Source organism: Opisthocomus hoazin, chromosome 6 (assembly GCF_030867145.1).
Source record: "Opisthocomus hoazin isolate bOpiHoa1 chromosome 6, bOpiHoa1.hap1, whole genome shotgun sequence".
Lineage (NCBI taxonomy): Eukaryota > Metazoa > Chordata > Aves > Opisthocomiformes > Opisthocomidae > Opisthocomus > Opisthocomus hoazin.
The window spans coordinates 24,446,645-24,463,698 of NC_134419.1; positions in this window are offsets into that span (position 1 = coordinate 24,446,645).

Genomic DNA, 17,054 nt, shown 5'->3' on the forward strand with positions numbered 1-17,054 from the left:
ATGATATCAGTACTAACTTTGGCAGAAGGTACTGTGTATTCATGTTCTCGGTGAGACACACAATGCCCTGTCTGTTAGCAGATGCTTTGGACATTTTCCTTCACTGGCCCACCCAAAAGCAGCTATCCTCACTTCTGAGTGCCAGCCACTGGAGACAGGCTAAATTTGTAGCACCCATTACCTGTAGAGTACCAAAATAGCCACACGAAACCTGACCGACACAGAACCTCAAAATGCCAGGGCTAAGTGTTTGCTGCTCAGACCTGAAATGTGCCCTCCCTTCCCCACCTCCTGCCCCAGCTCTCCCCAGCTCTTGGATGAGTGAACAGGGCCATTCATACAACAGAGACAGAAAAAGAATTTTGAAAGTTATAAAAAACCCCTAGTATGCAATGATACCTCCTACGGTGCTGACCACCAGACTAATGATGAAGAAGCTACACCCTACATGTGCGAACTGGCATCCTTTTTACTGTGTATTACTTTTTATCCTTCCACGAGGCTTCAAATCAGTGGTAAAACTCCTATTGGATCTAGTTGCCATTAGATTTCTTCAATCATGTTTTAGAACTTAAACATACATTGGCATTTTTCAAACACATCACTATATATTCTGTCAGTACACTGTAATTGTCCCTCTCCCTTCCTCTTTGTGTATTATTTAATGTGTTACTCTAAAGGCTCTTTGGATCATGGGATAGTGTCTGCCTGCATGTTTCTGTAGGCAGAGCTAGGCTTAATGTGAGCAACATTAAAAAGTTTAATAACACTGTCCTGCAGAACTGTCTAGTCTAAAATTATATCAGCCAAAGCCCATTATTCAACTCACATGTGGGTTTGTTGGGGCTGGTGTAATATTTTGGCCATAAGCGAACAGAATAGGGTTCTGCTTACAAGACCTGCTCTCTTCCTCCTGAGATGCTTTAAGGCTTAAAATACCTTTCTATTATTCCTTTGCTTTTCCTCTTCCTGTTCTTTCCTTCCTTTCCTCATTGGAAGCCATGCAAGAAATCAAAGCTGATGGTAGGGCAGGGAGCACAGTAATTATGGTCCTATTAATGTTTATGAATTTTGCTGGATACCTTCAGCTCTTACAAAACTGCATTCTAGATCGTCTGTGGCAGAAAACATTGGATTAGAGGTTTTCCTTCAGAATTGTTGGCAAGAATAATTGCTCTGGTTCAGAAAATATTTTTTTGAGCAAGTAATATTAGTACCGTCCTCAGCAGATTCTATAATAGTAATCCCACATGGTAGTGGGTGGGAGAGGTAAGAAAATATATGGTGTCTCCTTCAGTGAGTGCTAAAAGTATTAGTGAAATGCTCATTAGCACACATCACATTAGGGACAAGAAGGTAAGATTAATGCTTCCTTCCTGTCACCAGAGCAGATGTTATTTAGCACATATAGATTTACTTTTAATGACAGCATTTCATCAGAAGTGAGTATTTTTTTCTTTGTTGACTAATTCCCCTTCAGGTTTGCACTGGTGCCTAACAGTGGATTCCTGTCTCATAGGTCAGGGTGAGATATGAAGCCTTGCAAAAAAAAGCCCCTCAGAAACCAACAAAATGGAAAGAAAAGAAGGAAGAAAAAGCATTTGTTACTGCTGAGCTGTTGGTAACCCAAGGAAATCTGTTAGAGGATCTACATTGCAGTTACACTGTGCCCAGATAATAGGCCTAGAAGGAACTAGCAGAATGCAGCTGGTCCACAGAGCAATTTTCATGAGCTCCAAGCAAACAACAACAGACTGAACTTCTTTTATCCCTCTGCAGGAATGAAATACATAAACAATCTCTGAATCAATTTAAGATGTAAAACAGTCTCACTTTATTGGAAAAGTACAAGGACGTTTTGACTAAAATTAATTCTTTGTCAACAGCAGAAACTGTCTCATAATTAGTTATTGGAGCCTCTCTCTTTTCAGAATAGCTAGTATAAAATTTAATTATAATGAATCTACAAGTTGCATTACTGTCCAAGAAAATAACAATTTATAATTCTTATTATGCTATCAGTCATTTTTTAGTCGGAATATATTGGTAATGGCTTAGCAAATGACAATCAATTTCTTGCTAACTTCACAGAGCAAGTAGTATATTTTCCCAAGAATGAAAAAGGTACATTATTGTACAGTATTAATGGGATCTCAAATTATGAGCAGTCCAGCACTGAGTTATAGAGGTCTGTAATTTCCATCATACTAATAGTCAAATACGATCCTAACATCAATCATTTGTTTTGTTGAAAACAAACAAGCAATGCTTTGTTAAAGCTAAAGTCTTTCAAGTTTGAACAGTACAGAATTAAGAAACATACAAACATATTTCAATTGCTATAGAAGGCATCTCCTTCATTTACACTTTGTAAATTCCACAGAATTTAGCAGAGTTATACCTAATTCAAATTTGTGCAAAGTCATTATGCAAGTCATATGTTACGGACTTTATAGTCTGTTTCCTTAAATAAATTTGTGATGTGGGTTAAATGGAGTCCACATAGCATCCCAGATAAATAATTTTGGAGTCTGAAGACTCATTAAAAAGGAGTGACAAATATTCACAAATCAAAGGTTTTATCCAATGTTCTCATTTAAATTTTTGGTTAAATAACTCTGTATTGCAATAAGTTTTTATGATGGCTTTAATAAGATAATGGGGGTAGCAATTTTTTTTTTTCTCCTGAAACTGAAGCAAAATGTAATCAGAATGTTCAAATAAGGATTTTTCTATGTAGTATATTTGTTCCCTGAATTTTCTATAGTTATCATTCTTTTCATGGAATTTCAGCTATGTTTTATATAACACAGGATGTGAAATTTAGGTCATCAGCTATGAATGAACAATTAACACTGCTCTTGACTAGTTATTGTTATGTTAGTCTCAGATGGCGAAAGCAGGGACTCGGAGAACAAAAAACCACCCACTGTAGGAGAAGATAAGGTTTGTGACCATCTCAGGAACCTGAAGGTGCACAAGTCCATGGGACCTGATGAGGTGCATCCATGGGTCCTGAGGGAACTGGTGGATGAAATTGCTAAGCCACTATCCACCATATTTGAGAAATCTTGGCAGTCTGGTGAAGTTCCCACTGACTGGAAAAGCGGAAACATGATCCCCATTTTTAAAAAGGGAAAAAAGGAAGACCTAGGGAACCACAGGCCGGTCAGTCTCACCTCTGTGCCTGCCAAGATCATGGAGCAGATCCTCCTGGAAGCTATGCTAAGCAACATGGAAAATAAGGAGGTGACTGGTGACAGCCAACATGGCTTCACTAAGGGCAAATCATACCTGACAAATTTGGTGACCTGCTGCAATGGGGTTACAGCATTGGTGGATAAGGGAACAACAACTGATGTCATTTACCTGGGCTTGTCCAAAGCATTTGACACTGTCCCACATGACGTCCTTGATTCTAAACTGGAGAGACATGGATTTGATGGATGGACTACTCAGTGGCTAAGGAAATGGCTGGATGGTCACACTCAAAGAATTGTGGTGAATGTCTCAATGTCCAAATGGAGACCAGTGACGAGTGGCATTCCTCATGGACCGGTGCTGTTTAACATCTTTGTCAGCAACATGGACAATGGGATTGAGTACACCCGCAGCAAGTTTGCCGATGACACCAAGCTGTGTGGTGTGGTCGACACGCTGGAGGGAAGGGATGCCATCCAGAGGGGCCTTGACAGGCTTGAGAGGTGGGCCTGTGCAAACTTCGTGATGTTCAACACGGCCAGGTGCTAGGTCCTGCACATGGGTTGGGGCAATCCCAAGCACAGATACAGGTTGGGTGGAGAATGAACAGGGATCAGCCCTGAGCAGAAGGACTTGGGGGTGCTGGTTGACAGCAAACTCAACATGACCCAGCAATGTGTGCTCACAGCCCAGAAGGCCAACCGTCTGCTCGTCTGCACCAAAAAAGGCGTGGCCAGCAGATCAAGGGTGGTGATTCTGCCCTTCTACTCCACTCTGGTGATACCCCACCTGAAGTCCTCCATCCAGCTCCAGAGCCCTCAGCACAGGAAAGACATGGACCTGTTGGAGCGGGTCCAGAGGAGGCCACAAAAGTGATCCAAGGGCTGGAGCACCTCTCCTATGAGGAAAGGCTGAGAGAGTTGGGGTTGTTCAGCTTGGAGAAGAGAAGGTTCCGGGGAGACCTTACAGCAGCCTTCCAGTACCTGAAGGAGGGAGCCTACGAAAGACCTGGAGAGGGACTTTTACAAGGGTGTGTAGTGATAGGACAAGGGGTAATGTCTTTAAACTAAAAGAAGGCAGATTTAGATTAGATATTAGGAAGAAATTCTTCATCATGAGGGTGGTGAGGCCCTGGAACAAGTTGCCCAGAGAAACTGTGGCTGCCCCCTCCCTGAAAGTGCTTGAGGCTAGGTAGGATGGGGCTTTGAGCAACCTGGTCTAGTGGAAGGTGTCCCTGCCCATGGCAGGGGGGTTGGTGGTGTACAGCAACCTCCCATCCCAGGAGGGGAAGCTAAAACTTGCTTTTCTAGAATTGTAGCATGATTCATCCAGCCTACCCAGGTATTTGAAGATCCCTTCAGGAACTTTTCTCAAAGGTCCACTGACATGGGAAATTAAATAAGCTTTTCTAGATTCACTGTTCTCCAAAGTTGTAGGGAAAAACAGAAAAAATGCCCTGGGAATTGTTACTTTATGATGTATCCCGTTCATTATGGAGTTGCCTTCAGGGAGCACTCTGTGGGCAGCCCGAGTTGTAGAAAAATTTAGACTCCTTTCTCTCTATGAAATTCTCAGCTGGGCTTTTAGAGGATTCTGTGATAACACTGCAGTAAAACTACACCAAGTTCTGGTACCTGAGAGACAAGAGTGTTGATTGACATAGATGGGATCAGAACACACCCTTAAAATAACATTTTAAAATGAAATGTCATAGACTTCCTTCCACCTTCGTCCGCTCCTCCACTTAATTCAGCTTATGAAAGTCATAGGCCTAAATTAAAGAAACCACAGTTTCACTATGCAGTGTAATAAATGGATTAGTTGAGCAAAAGCCTTACTTTTATTCTCACAGTACCATGAATGCATTGCTGATCATCTACTTATCTCTGCACGAAGTGGGGAGACGGAAACACAACTTTACTAACAGAGATGGTAAAGCTGTAACTCAGCCTTGTAGATTCATCTATTTTTACTCTTAGAATTAAAAAGTGAAATCGGTACAGTTTAACTAAACTTTGAAGAGGAAAAGCTACCAAGAGTTCAGAGAATACTGTGGTAAAAAGAAATGTCTGAAAGGAAAGCAGTTCATCAGAAATAGTTGTACAGTAGAAGACCCTTTCTCTCTGTGTTCTGGGTCTGTATGGGACCATTATGGGAATGGTGTGGATGCCTGATCCAAAGCTTACTTCGATGTGGCCAGTCAAAAAATTCCACTTCATTTCAAGGGACATTTAAGAAGAAGCCTCAGTAACTGTTAAAAATCTCTAATGTCTAATGAGTTATTTTCAGTTTGCTTCCCAGCTGAAAGATAGGCACATCGCATAAACCTTGATCTGCATGCTCATTAAGTTACTTCTATTATAATTTCCATGCCTTCTCAATCTTTTTTAAAGACTGAGCAAACCTCTTTCTCTCAATTTGTAAGTAGTATTTCCAGATAAATACTGAAACAAACACCATGTACATGAGGGCTGCCTTTCTATTCAAAGAATATGAGGGATCATACTGTGGGTGTCGTTCTTTGTTCATCTGTGAACTCTCTAAATTATTTTTCTAAATAAATTTTTCATGATTTGAATGCAGAGGTAAAAATACAGCAGCACTAAAAGGCTTCAAGAAAAGTTCATTTGTACAGCTTACTAGCCCATTGTACCTTTGTAAAGGCTAGATATGTTTGTAAAACATAAATGCTGGAAGAGAATATGTATTACTGGATCTCTGAACAGGATTCAGAATGAAAACAGGTTAATATAAGGTCTTTGTACTCTGTCTTCAGCTATGTCTGTTTTGATTCTCCTGTTTATAAGATAACACACATTTGTCAGTGCACATGCACACACATGCATAAACACACACGACGTGAGTGGATACTAAATAAACAGCCCTATAGAGAGGGAGTACAATATTTCACTGACTGTAGAATGAAGCCCGGTTTTATTGGCAGACTTCAGTGATGCTAGACAATAAAACATTTGTAAGTTTTGCTGCAAACAGTCTGGCTGGCAGTTTCAGCAGCCCTAATTTATTGTGAATAAATAATTTCCTGGAATCTCTGAGGAGTCATTTTAATGCTCCGAAAAAAAAAAATCCGGCACGCCATTAAATTTGTTTTCCGTTGTTTTGAACCAAAATTACTTAAATGAAAGGATTAAAAAAACCCACCCCTATTTCCAAGATAGTACTTTGTAAATGTCAAATCTCCCAGTTTCACACCAGTTTTACACATGAGTAATTTATGTTTACTTCATCTTTATATTTAAAGGCATGCCAAATACCATCTGTTTGCATTTCCTTTTTTGTGTGTTATTTCTCAGTTCCAGGCAGAGAAACTGTCCAGGTTGAAGAACTCCCATATTTCTGCAGAGTATATTTAGACTCTGTTCGTGTTTCTATCCTACTATAAATTGATTACTTGTAGCACGACAGTGATCAGACCATCTTCAAAGGCAGTGCATTCTTGAAGCAGAAACAGAAATTCAAAAAGGCAGTGTAAAAACCAACTTCAGAATATGTTAGAAGCCAACTGTAAAAATATAGATGGAGTCAATTAGTTGATTCAGTTTTGCTGCCATCAGCAAAAAAAAGCTTTAGTTTCCACAGTTGCTGAGTACATTTTTTCCATGAGGCACCTCACAGTTCCTGCCAGTGGACTAATATATAAGCACCTATTGCACTTCTATTCAATTCTTTTTACTTTGATGTATCCAAAAGATTCTGAATAAGAAACTGAACCAATAAAAGGGATAAACTTTTATCACCGATATCATCACTTAGATATCTAATACCATTCCAAGAGCCTGTACCACTTTTAGTTTTGTTGATACTCAGCATAAATAATCTCCATATAATCCACAGAAATACAATAAAGCTAAAATCTGTACTGGTAACAGGGTATTATAATGGAAAAAACTGGGTAATTTTAATTGTAGGCCTCATTACCTGTACTGTCAAAAATGTTTTCTACAGACTAGTATCACTGTGAGGAAATAACCTGTAAAACTGCAAAGTAAATTTGAGAAACAGAAGAAGGCTACACACACATTTTGTGTGACTGGATAGCATCAAAATGCTAAATGCATATTTGAATACTTAGTTCAAAGAAACAGAGGATGCTTTTTTGTAGAGAAGTCACATGGCCCTCAGTTCCCATATGGTCACTATTTTCTATTTGTTTCCTGTCTTTATAGGGAACTATCTCCTAGTTCAAATGCAAAACCAGCATTACTATCACCAACGCTCAGACGGGGTGAAAATCTTCAACACATTTGAATGAAAATGGACCATGAACAGTAAGAGGATTTTGCCTGTGCCCTGGTAGAGAGCAATATACCTGCCATTAGCTACTGCCGCATCTATTTCTTTCAGCTGGGACTAAGATTGCAAAAACTATTACCAATAGCAAAACGTCCTTCCCTCTGAATGCAGAGAATCATTCTCAGCCCCCACCCGTGGTTGGTACTCACAGTTCACTGAACAACTTGGCTACAAGCAGTACAAGACAAAAATTTCTGATTCCTTTTGTCTACCTCCACTCAAGTTGTTGAATACTCTGTGAATTCCCTGAGACAGCAATGATGAAATTTTCTTATTCAAACATTTCATTCAAGTTTATTAAAATTCAGTCTCAGTCCTGCTTTCTGATTGCTCAAGCCTACACACAATATCATTCCTCTGCTTCCTTTGTTGCTGAAATGAGATACTACTTTCTCTCTTGATATTTGCTTAGCAGTTTAGTATCTAGAAGTGCAGAGTATACTCTAGCCTTCTAAGAATGACACAGGATACATTTCCTAACTTACCGGGACTTTGAGAGTCAACACATGTACTGCAAAATCTATATAGGCTACATGATTCCTTACTTTGATGTGTAAGGCAGGAATAACACACTTCAACATGGAATATACATTGGCATTTACAGATGCTACCATCGGTTGCTTTCCAATAGTATGTTCTTCCGTTGATATCAGCAAAGCTACTGATGGTAGCATCTGTAAATGCCATTCTGTGTAGTGGTGCATCATAGCACGCAATAATTTTCACCCTTTAGAACAGACAGTTTTCTGGACAGAGTGAAGTAAATCTTCATTATAAATGACATCTAATGAAATTAAAACCAAGATAAAAACAGATATCACTCCTAGTATTCGTAATCCAAATATTCACAGCAATGACCACACCCTTTACAGATAAACAGGATCATTTTTGTGGTATCTGAACCACTTCTAGGTCATGAAACACTATGATGTTCAGACACACAGTTTGTGAATCTAATCCATCACACATAGTTAATTTTCCTGAATTAGTCTAAAATACAACACAGCAGAGAGGGAACAGTCTAGGAGGTTCCTGGAGTATGTGGAAGATAACTTCCTGATGCAGCTGGTAAGTGAGCCTACCAGGAGACATGCAAGTGAGGCCTTGAGACCTGCTGTTTACAAACAGAGAAGGACTGGTGGGAGATGTAGTGGTTGGAGGTCATCTTGGGCTTAGAAACCATGAAATGATAGAATTCTTGATTCATTGGGTAGACAAAGGGAGAGCCGTGGATGTTGTCTACCTCGACTTCAGCAAGGCTTTTGACACCGTCTCCCATGATATCCTCCTAGGGAAGTTCAGGAAGTGTGGGTTGGATGAGTGGTCGGTGAAGTGGATTGAGAACTGGCTGAATGGCAGAACTCAGAGGGTTGTCATCAGCGGCGCTGAGTCTAGTTGGAGGCTGGTAACTAGTGGTGTCCCTCAGGGGTCAGTACTGGGCCCAGTCTTGTTTAACTTCTTCATCAACGACCTGGATGAAGAGTTAGAAGGTACCCTCAGCAAGTTTGCTGATGACACCAAACTGGGAGGTGTGGTAGATACACCAGAAGGCTGTGCTACCATTCAGCGTGACCTGGATAGGCTGGAAAGTTGGGCAGAGAGGAACCTGATGAGGTTCAACAAAGGCAAATGCAAGGTACTGCACCTGGGGAGGAACAACCCCATGCACCAGTACAGGCTTGGGGTGGACCTGCTGGAGAGCAGCTCTGTGGAGAGGGACCAGGGTGTCCTGGTGGACGACAGGTTAACCATGAGCCAGCAGTGTGCCCTGGCTGCCAAGAAGGCCAATGGGATCCTGGGGTGCATAAAGAAGAGTGTGGCCAGCAGGACGAGGGAGGTTCTCCTTCCCCTCTACTCAGCCCTAGTGAGGCCTCATCTGGAGTACTCTGTCCAGATCTGGACTCCCCAGTTCAAGAAAGATGAGGAGCTACTAGAGAGAGTCCAGCGGAGGGCTGTGAGGATGGTGAGGGGACTGGAGCATCTCTCCTATGAGGAAAAGCTGAGGGAGCTGGGCTTGTTCAGCCTGAAGAAGAGAAGGCTGAGAGGGGACCTTATAAATGCCTATAAATATCTGAAGGATGGGTGTCAAGAGGATGGGGACAGACTCTTTTCAGTGGTGCCCAGTGACAAGACAAGGGGCAACGGGCACAAACTGAGGCACAGGAAGTTCCGTCTGAACATGAGGAAGAACTTCTTCCCTCTGAGGGTGACGGAGCACTGGAACAGGCTGCCTAGGGAGGTTGTGGAGTCTCCTTCTCTGGAGATATTCAAGACCCGCCTGGACAAGTTCCTGTGCAGCCTGCTGTAGGTGACCCTGCTTCAGCAGGAGGGTTGGACTAGATGACCCACAGTGGTCCCTTCCAACCCCTACTATTCTGTGATTCTGTGATTCTGTGGAGGAGCTGGCCAAGCCACTCTCCATCATCTATCAGCAGTCCTGGCTAACAGGGGAGGTCCCAGATGACTGGAGGATCGTCAATGTAACACCCATCTACAAGAAGAGCCAGAAGGAGGATCCTGGGAACTACAGGCCTGGCAGCCTGACCTTGGTGCTGGGGAAGCTTATGGAGCGGTTCCTCTTGAGTGTTCTCACCAGGCATGTGAAGGACAACGAGGGGATCAGGCCCAGCCAGCATGGGTTCATGAAAGGCAGGTGCTGCTTGACCAGCCTGATCTCCTTCTATGACCAGGTGACCCACCTAGTGGATGAGGGAAAGGCTGTGGATGTTGTGTACCTGGACTTTAGTAAGGCTTTTGACACTGTTCCCCACAGCATCCTCGTGGAGAAGCTAGCTGCCCATGGTTTGGATGGGTGTACACTTCGCTGGCTAAAGAATTGGCTAAATGGCCGAGCCCAGAGAGTGGTGGTGAATGGAGTTAAATGCAGTTGGTGGCACCCAGGGCTCAGTATTGGGGCTAGTCTTGTTTAATATCTTTATCAGTGATCTGGATGAAGGGATTGAGTGCTCCTTCAGTAAGTTTGCAGATGATGCCACGCTGGATGGGAGTGTTGGTCTGCTCGAGGGTAGGAAGGTTCTGCAGAGTGATCTGGACAGGCTGGATCGATGAGCCGAGGCCAGTTGTATGAGGTTTACCAATGCTCAGTGCCGGGTCCTGCACTTGGGTCACAACAACCTCATGCAACACTACAGGCTTGGGGAAGAGTGGCTGGAAAGCTGCCCAGCAGAAAAGGACCTTGGGGTGCTGGTCAACAGCCGGCTGAACATGAGCCAGCAGTGTGCCCAGGTGGCCAAGAAGGCCAGTGGCATCCTGGCTTTGTATCGGGAATACTGTGGCCAGCAGGAGTAGGGAGGGGATCGTGCCCCTGTATTCGGCACTGGTGAGGCCGCACCTTGAGTCCTGTGTTCAGTTTTGGGCCCCTCACTACAAGCAGGATGCTGAGGTGCTGGAGCATGTCCAGAGAAGAGCAATGAGGCTGGCTGAAGGGTCTAGAGAACAAGTCTTATGAGGAGAGGCTGAGGGAGCTGGGGCTGGTTAGTGTGGAGGAGAGGAGGCTGAGGGGAGACCTTATTGCTCTCCACAGCTACCTGAAAGGCAGTTGTAGTGAGATGGGTGTTGGTCTCTTCTCCCCAGAAACTAGTGACAGAACGAGAGGCAATGGCCTCAGATTGCATCAGGGGAGGTTTAGATTGGATATTAGGAAAAATTTCTTTACCAAAAAGGTTATCAAGCATCGGAACAGGCTGTCCAGGGATGTGGTGGAGTCACCATCCCTGGAGGTGTTCATAATACCTGTAGATATTGCACTTCAGGAGATGGTTTAGCAGGCATGGTGGTGATGGGCTGACAGTTGGACTTGATGATTTTAGCGGTCTTTCCCAACATTAATGATTCTATGATGCCATGCAACAACTCTGCACAGTCTCTGACTGGGCAAGAAACGTAATTTTGAACCTGGAAGGTGACTGCCTGAAAGGCCACAGATTAAATGGATATTCTGGATATTGCCAGAATCAACATTCCCTTTTTTTTTTCTGTTCTGTGAGAAAAGCTTCTGTTATAACTATGCACAAAGGCTTTTACTACAGCCTATTGGTTTGTAGTAAGAAAACATAAAGTGCAGTACACTTTGAAAATATGGGCTTGAAAAATCAACATCATGATTTACTTAGCCTTTAAGGACTCACTGATTTATTATTTGGTAAAAGTTGGACTGAAGTTAGTCCGAATTCAGGAACTAGTAAACCCACTTTCCAGTTCAGAATGAATCTTTTTTTTTTTCCCCTCAGTTCGCTGTTGCATAATTTTTTCTTTTTTACTTCTTTCTTCTGTGTAATATATAATATAATCCATATATAAGTCTATGTATTCTTTACATTATACCAATGATTCTTTCATAGAGAATTTCTGTTTATGCCACATTGTTAGAAGGAAACTGTATTGCCTAGCAGTATTTCTAAAAAATGTTTTGAAAGCCAGCTATGTTCTGGATACATTAATATAAGGAGCTTTAAACTGGCAAGTATGAATGGGAGCGGGAGCAAAAGTTAACTTCTGAGATCTCTCATGCATTGAAACTATGCCCTAACCTTGCAAGGAATACAACGGTGCAGATGGAGGGTGGAATGAGAAGCAAGGAGATAATAGAAAGGTAGATTTACATCTATGCTTATCTAGGTATTGGAAATACTCATCAAGGAAAAAAATATAAAAAGGATTACAGTCCATTGCTTCCAATATTTCTCACAAAGGAAGAAATAATTATTTCACATAGGTGCCTTTTTTATCTAGATTCCTTGTCCGCTTATGTCTTGCCATAACTCCTATGAGTCTTAATTACTGGAAGTTTTTCTAAAAGTTTGTGCTTTGGTCTGGGGTTTTTCCCCTCTACAAGGCATGTTTGAAACATATGGCACACAGTTTTGGGTTATATTAGACTTTCTATGTTAATGGAAGGAAAGAGACTCATCAACAGCCTGTTCAAAATAACTGAATAGATATCTGACAGGCAGTATGAACATCTTTTGTAAGGATACAGACTCACATATTGATACTCATAATCCATATTCAATTACTACTGCAGTAGTAACAGGAATTTCTCAAGGACGACATTTGTAAATTAAAAAAAAATTGTTATTGATTCTACTGAATGATTCCATATAAGCAAACAGAACAGATAATGAATCTAATTTCAGACAAGTGTAGTTTATGTGTTTTGAGGCCTAACAATAGTAATCTATCTGTCGGAGGCATTATATTATATTCTGCTTTTCTGACGAAAAGATACTATTCTATTACCCAAATATTAAGAAAATAGTGAGGAGAAACTGGTTAGAATGCTACTACGAAATAATCTCTTAAAAAGAATCTGAGTTTCTTAGAAGAAGATCTTGATATGTATTTCTACATGTAAGTAAATATGTATGTGTATTTAATATTTCTCTCTCCAGTTGGAAGCAATTCTTTTGCATTTACTACACAGTCCTGAGCACATGAAATTCAATAAAAACATTCTCATCATCTTTAAATAGATTTTGGATTAGGCCTTTAAATACAAAAATAAATGCTATGTAAATCTCTAGCTGTGCTGTTTTGCTAAGTATGAAATCTTTTAGAAATCATTTTCAGAGCAATTTTTGTTTGCCTGTGTGTGCATAATTTTTTTTCATGTTCTGTGAAATTATGCAGAGATAGCTAAAGCCAAGTTTTGAAAAATTCAAGACTAAATACCTGGATATAATTATCATATAAGCTTACCAATTGGTCTGCAATTTCATCAGATAGTAACAATATATTTAAAACACATGACTGTTTTATGGGTTCTTTTTAGACTACTACTACATAGGTTGATGCATGTTTAATAGTAAATCTAAGACCTAAATTGCACTGCAGTATGCTCTAACAAGATGTTAAAACTTTATTGTCTGGACACCATGTATAAAGATCTAGCATCTTTCATTCTATTTCATGTTCCAAGCATTTATCTGTAGAATAATTCAAAGATATTCCATAAGTAACTACTAGAAACGTTATGTAGAACAAAGGTACCTGCTGTACAGTTCTTTGAGACTCAATATCTCCTTGAGATTTCCTAGAGGGAGAAAAAATCCGCTCCTGTTCATTCCTACCCTTTTGGAAACAGTCAAGTAATTGATATACGGTGAAGTATATTTTATGTATAGTTTTATTGCCAATTGCATAGAATGAAATGTCCTTCATTTCTATAAGCCCAAAATCTGTCATTGCTGTGATGTAAAATAACTTAGAAGGCGGCATTAATGAGAAGTGGAATGGTGTTTTTTAGCACAAGAGATGACACTGATATGACAAAAAAAATAGTCCTTAGCTGGATCTTTAACATTTAACACCTCTTCCAAAAGAGGTATATCTGTGTAGCAGAAGTGCAAGAATATTCAACATAATTTGCCTACCTAGAAAGGCAATAGGTTCTTACTAAACTAGGTAATGCTATCTGCTAAGATATCCATTCCTGATGTTTTGTTAAACACTTTTACCAGAAATGGACAAAAAGATAGGTAATGATTAATTGGTTTCAATGTGCAGAAATAAAGATTTTGTTTAGATATTGGGGGAAAGCATTCCAATCATAAGAACTTGGAGAAATATCATATTTCCACCATAAGGAATCAGTTACATGAGTGTTCTTCAGCAATGAAATAAATATACAGTTAATTTCTTTTGGATTCTTCCAGCCGTATGGTAAACTTTCATGTTGAGACTACAGGGACAGCAAATATCAAGAACAATGAAAAGGCCAGTCATTAGCACAGAATAATCTTCCCTACTTCTTCTTCATGTGGGTGCTTATAGATTTTTTAAAAATCAAATGGTTTTCTTGCAGGAATTAATTCTGGGAGCTCTTTTGGCCTTTTTATGTGGCAAGACAAACTAGATAAATGAAAGACTCCCTTGTGGCTTTATAGAATGTAACATCCTCTCGAGTGGCAGAAGTGCCCCAGGCAGAAACGAGATTAGTAAAAGAGTTTCTTGGTTATTTAACTGAGGAGGATGGTGTACCTATAAACTGTAGTTAGGAATCTTTGGCAGATCTCTGAACTGAACCTCCACTTTCTAATTTTCTAAATAATGCCTTAACTAGAGATTTTGTCCTTTTTCCAAAACACATAGTAAACAAACCCAAAGGGAAAATAAGCTAGCTAATGCATCTTTGCAAGTAGAAGATGTATGAATTACCTAGAATTCCACAGTAGACACTTCGTTTGGTTATTATAGTTACCGAAATACATCAGTTTGGACCTGCAAAATGGAGACTGTCCAGTTTGTTTAGCAGCACTGATACTTGTCACTCAGGAACAGAAACTGGGATCATGGTAAGATCTGGCCCCAACTGGATTTTATTGCAATGACGTACAGAGCTGACGGAAATATTTCTGAAACTGGAAATTACAGCCCACAGGAATTACAGGATTTAAAAAACCCTGGTGAGATGTAACATTTCTGAAGAACAATAGATTATAACATTTTTAATCTGTACTGCTTTGGATATTTACTTAAATAAGTCAATTTGTCATTCATTCATATAATAAATTAATATGCACGTTGTTTCCTTATTCATTAAGTTTTTAAATTCAGCAGATGAAAATCTCTTTCCTCCAGAAAATACACTTGATTACAGATGACTGCCAGTGAAAAGTAAACAGCCAGCTCCAATGAATAGTGTGCTGAAAGCGAATACCTTTTCAACTCTGCATCTTTATTTCCACTCTTTATGGAAATAACACATTTATGGTTTGTTTATTGCTTGCAGAAAGACAGCTTGTTCATCCTCCCCCCCTCGCCCCCTATCATTTGCTGGTCTAGCTACCAAGCAGAGCCTACTCACAAGACGTCTGTGTAGATCAAGCAGATGTTCACTGGCAACAGAAAATCAATGTCTTGCATGCAGTTATATTGTGTTTTTAGACTGCAGTGAGCACACTTACTTGAAAAGTAATGTTTTGTGTCACTATATCTGTATTTCACAATAAAGAACATGTGCGCATTTAAGTTATGGATCACCTCTACTGTCATTCCATAGCAATGTGTTTTACAGATGGCTGCAAATGAATTTTAGGCTGAACTCCCTTTGCTTCTGAACTATAAGGAAGCATGATGTGCTATCTGTCTGGTATTTAGATATTAAATTTTGTTTGAAGAGCAGTTAGACTCCCCCTGAATTCATTTAAAAACTCCTGTATAAAACAAGAACTCCGGCAGTTCAGGTCTGACCAATGGGTCTGACAGGTTTTGAGCACATTACCTTCAGCTGGCGGCAATGTAGTAACAGCACTTTGATTTCCTGTAACCCAACAACCAACTCTTAACTCCATGTGAAAACTTAGGTGAGGCTTATCAGCTCCTCCATGGCACTTCATGGCACTCTGCCCCTCCTCGGATCATGGTCTCTATCTGTTACTATTGAGAGAGACAGTAAGGAAACAGCGGCAGCACTGGGGGCCCGTGCTTTCAGACTACATCTGACACAAGCACTGAGTGTTACATTATCTGCTCCAGTGAAGCAGAAAGAGGAGACCATCAGGGAGCTGGCTGTGCTCCCTACTTTCCAGTTCTCAGTTTTGGACACGCTAGTGCAACCTCTGGACTGCTCTAATCTCTGCCAGCTGGCAAGAGCTCCCAGAAGACAGCCTGTCAGTGAATGTAGCTACAGAACAACCCGGTATCTCCACTTCTCTGTCTGCCACGATGTGTCTGCACTGCCTATGATGGGAGGGCTGGTAGTGAGAGGCACTTTCACACTGACACCCATGAAGGAGTGTTTCTCAAGACTGGGCTAATCATCAGCATGGGGAAATAGGACCTGCATCACCTCTCTGTTCGCCACTCCAAATGGTATCAAAGCTGAGATACACATAGGAAGTTTCATTCTGTCTCTCTGGAGAAATTAAAAAAAAAAAAAGTTTAAATTTATTTAAACCATTTATTTCATAGAAGTTCTTTACCACGTTTGTTGCAAACAGAAACACTTTGTTCTACCACACTAATTCCAATGAGCTCCCCTTTCAAACTGCAGGCACCACCTCCATTTTATCTTGTGCGTTAGAACAGAGTATTTTGTCAACAACAAAAAAACAATTGAGAGATCAACAGACAAGTGGAAGAGTAATATATGGAAATAAAAATCTGTGAAATTCTGCATTAACAAATAACACGTTCGTATTTTAAAGCGCATGTTGCTGGGCTATCTACCCGACTGCAGACACCGCAAAATTACCTCATACTAGAGATGCTTAAGCAACAGTCTGCTGAAAGATGCCTAGCACAGTTATGCACAAGTGCATGTATGATCTTCAACTGAAACGACCTGATTGAAATTACCAATTTACACATGTAATCTTAGTCAGACGTTTTGTATGCAAGTGGATAACAAGGTATGGATACTTAGGCTGTGAATATGCTCTCCTTCCTACCACAAAATGACACAGAAAATACATTTCAGACATACTTTGGCAACTGGAAATAGAAATGCCATATGCCAAATATCTAAGTAACTGCTAGAATAGTTACTAGCACTGGTCTTCCCTATTGCAAATACTCTT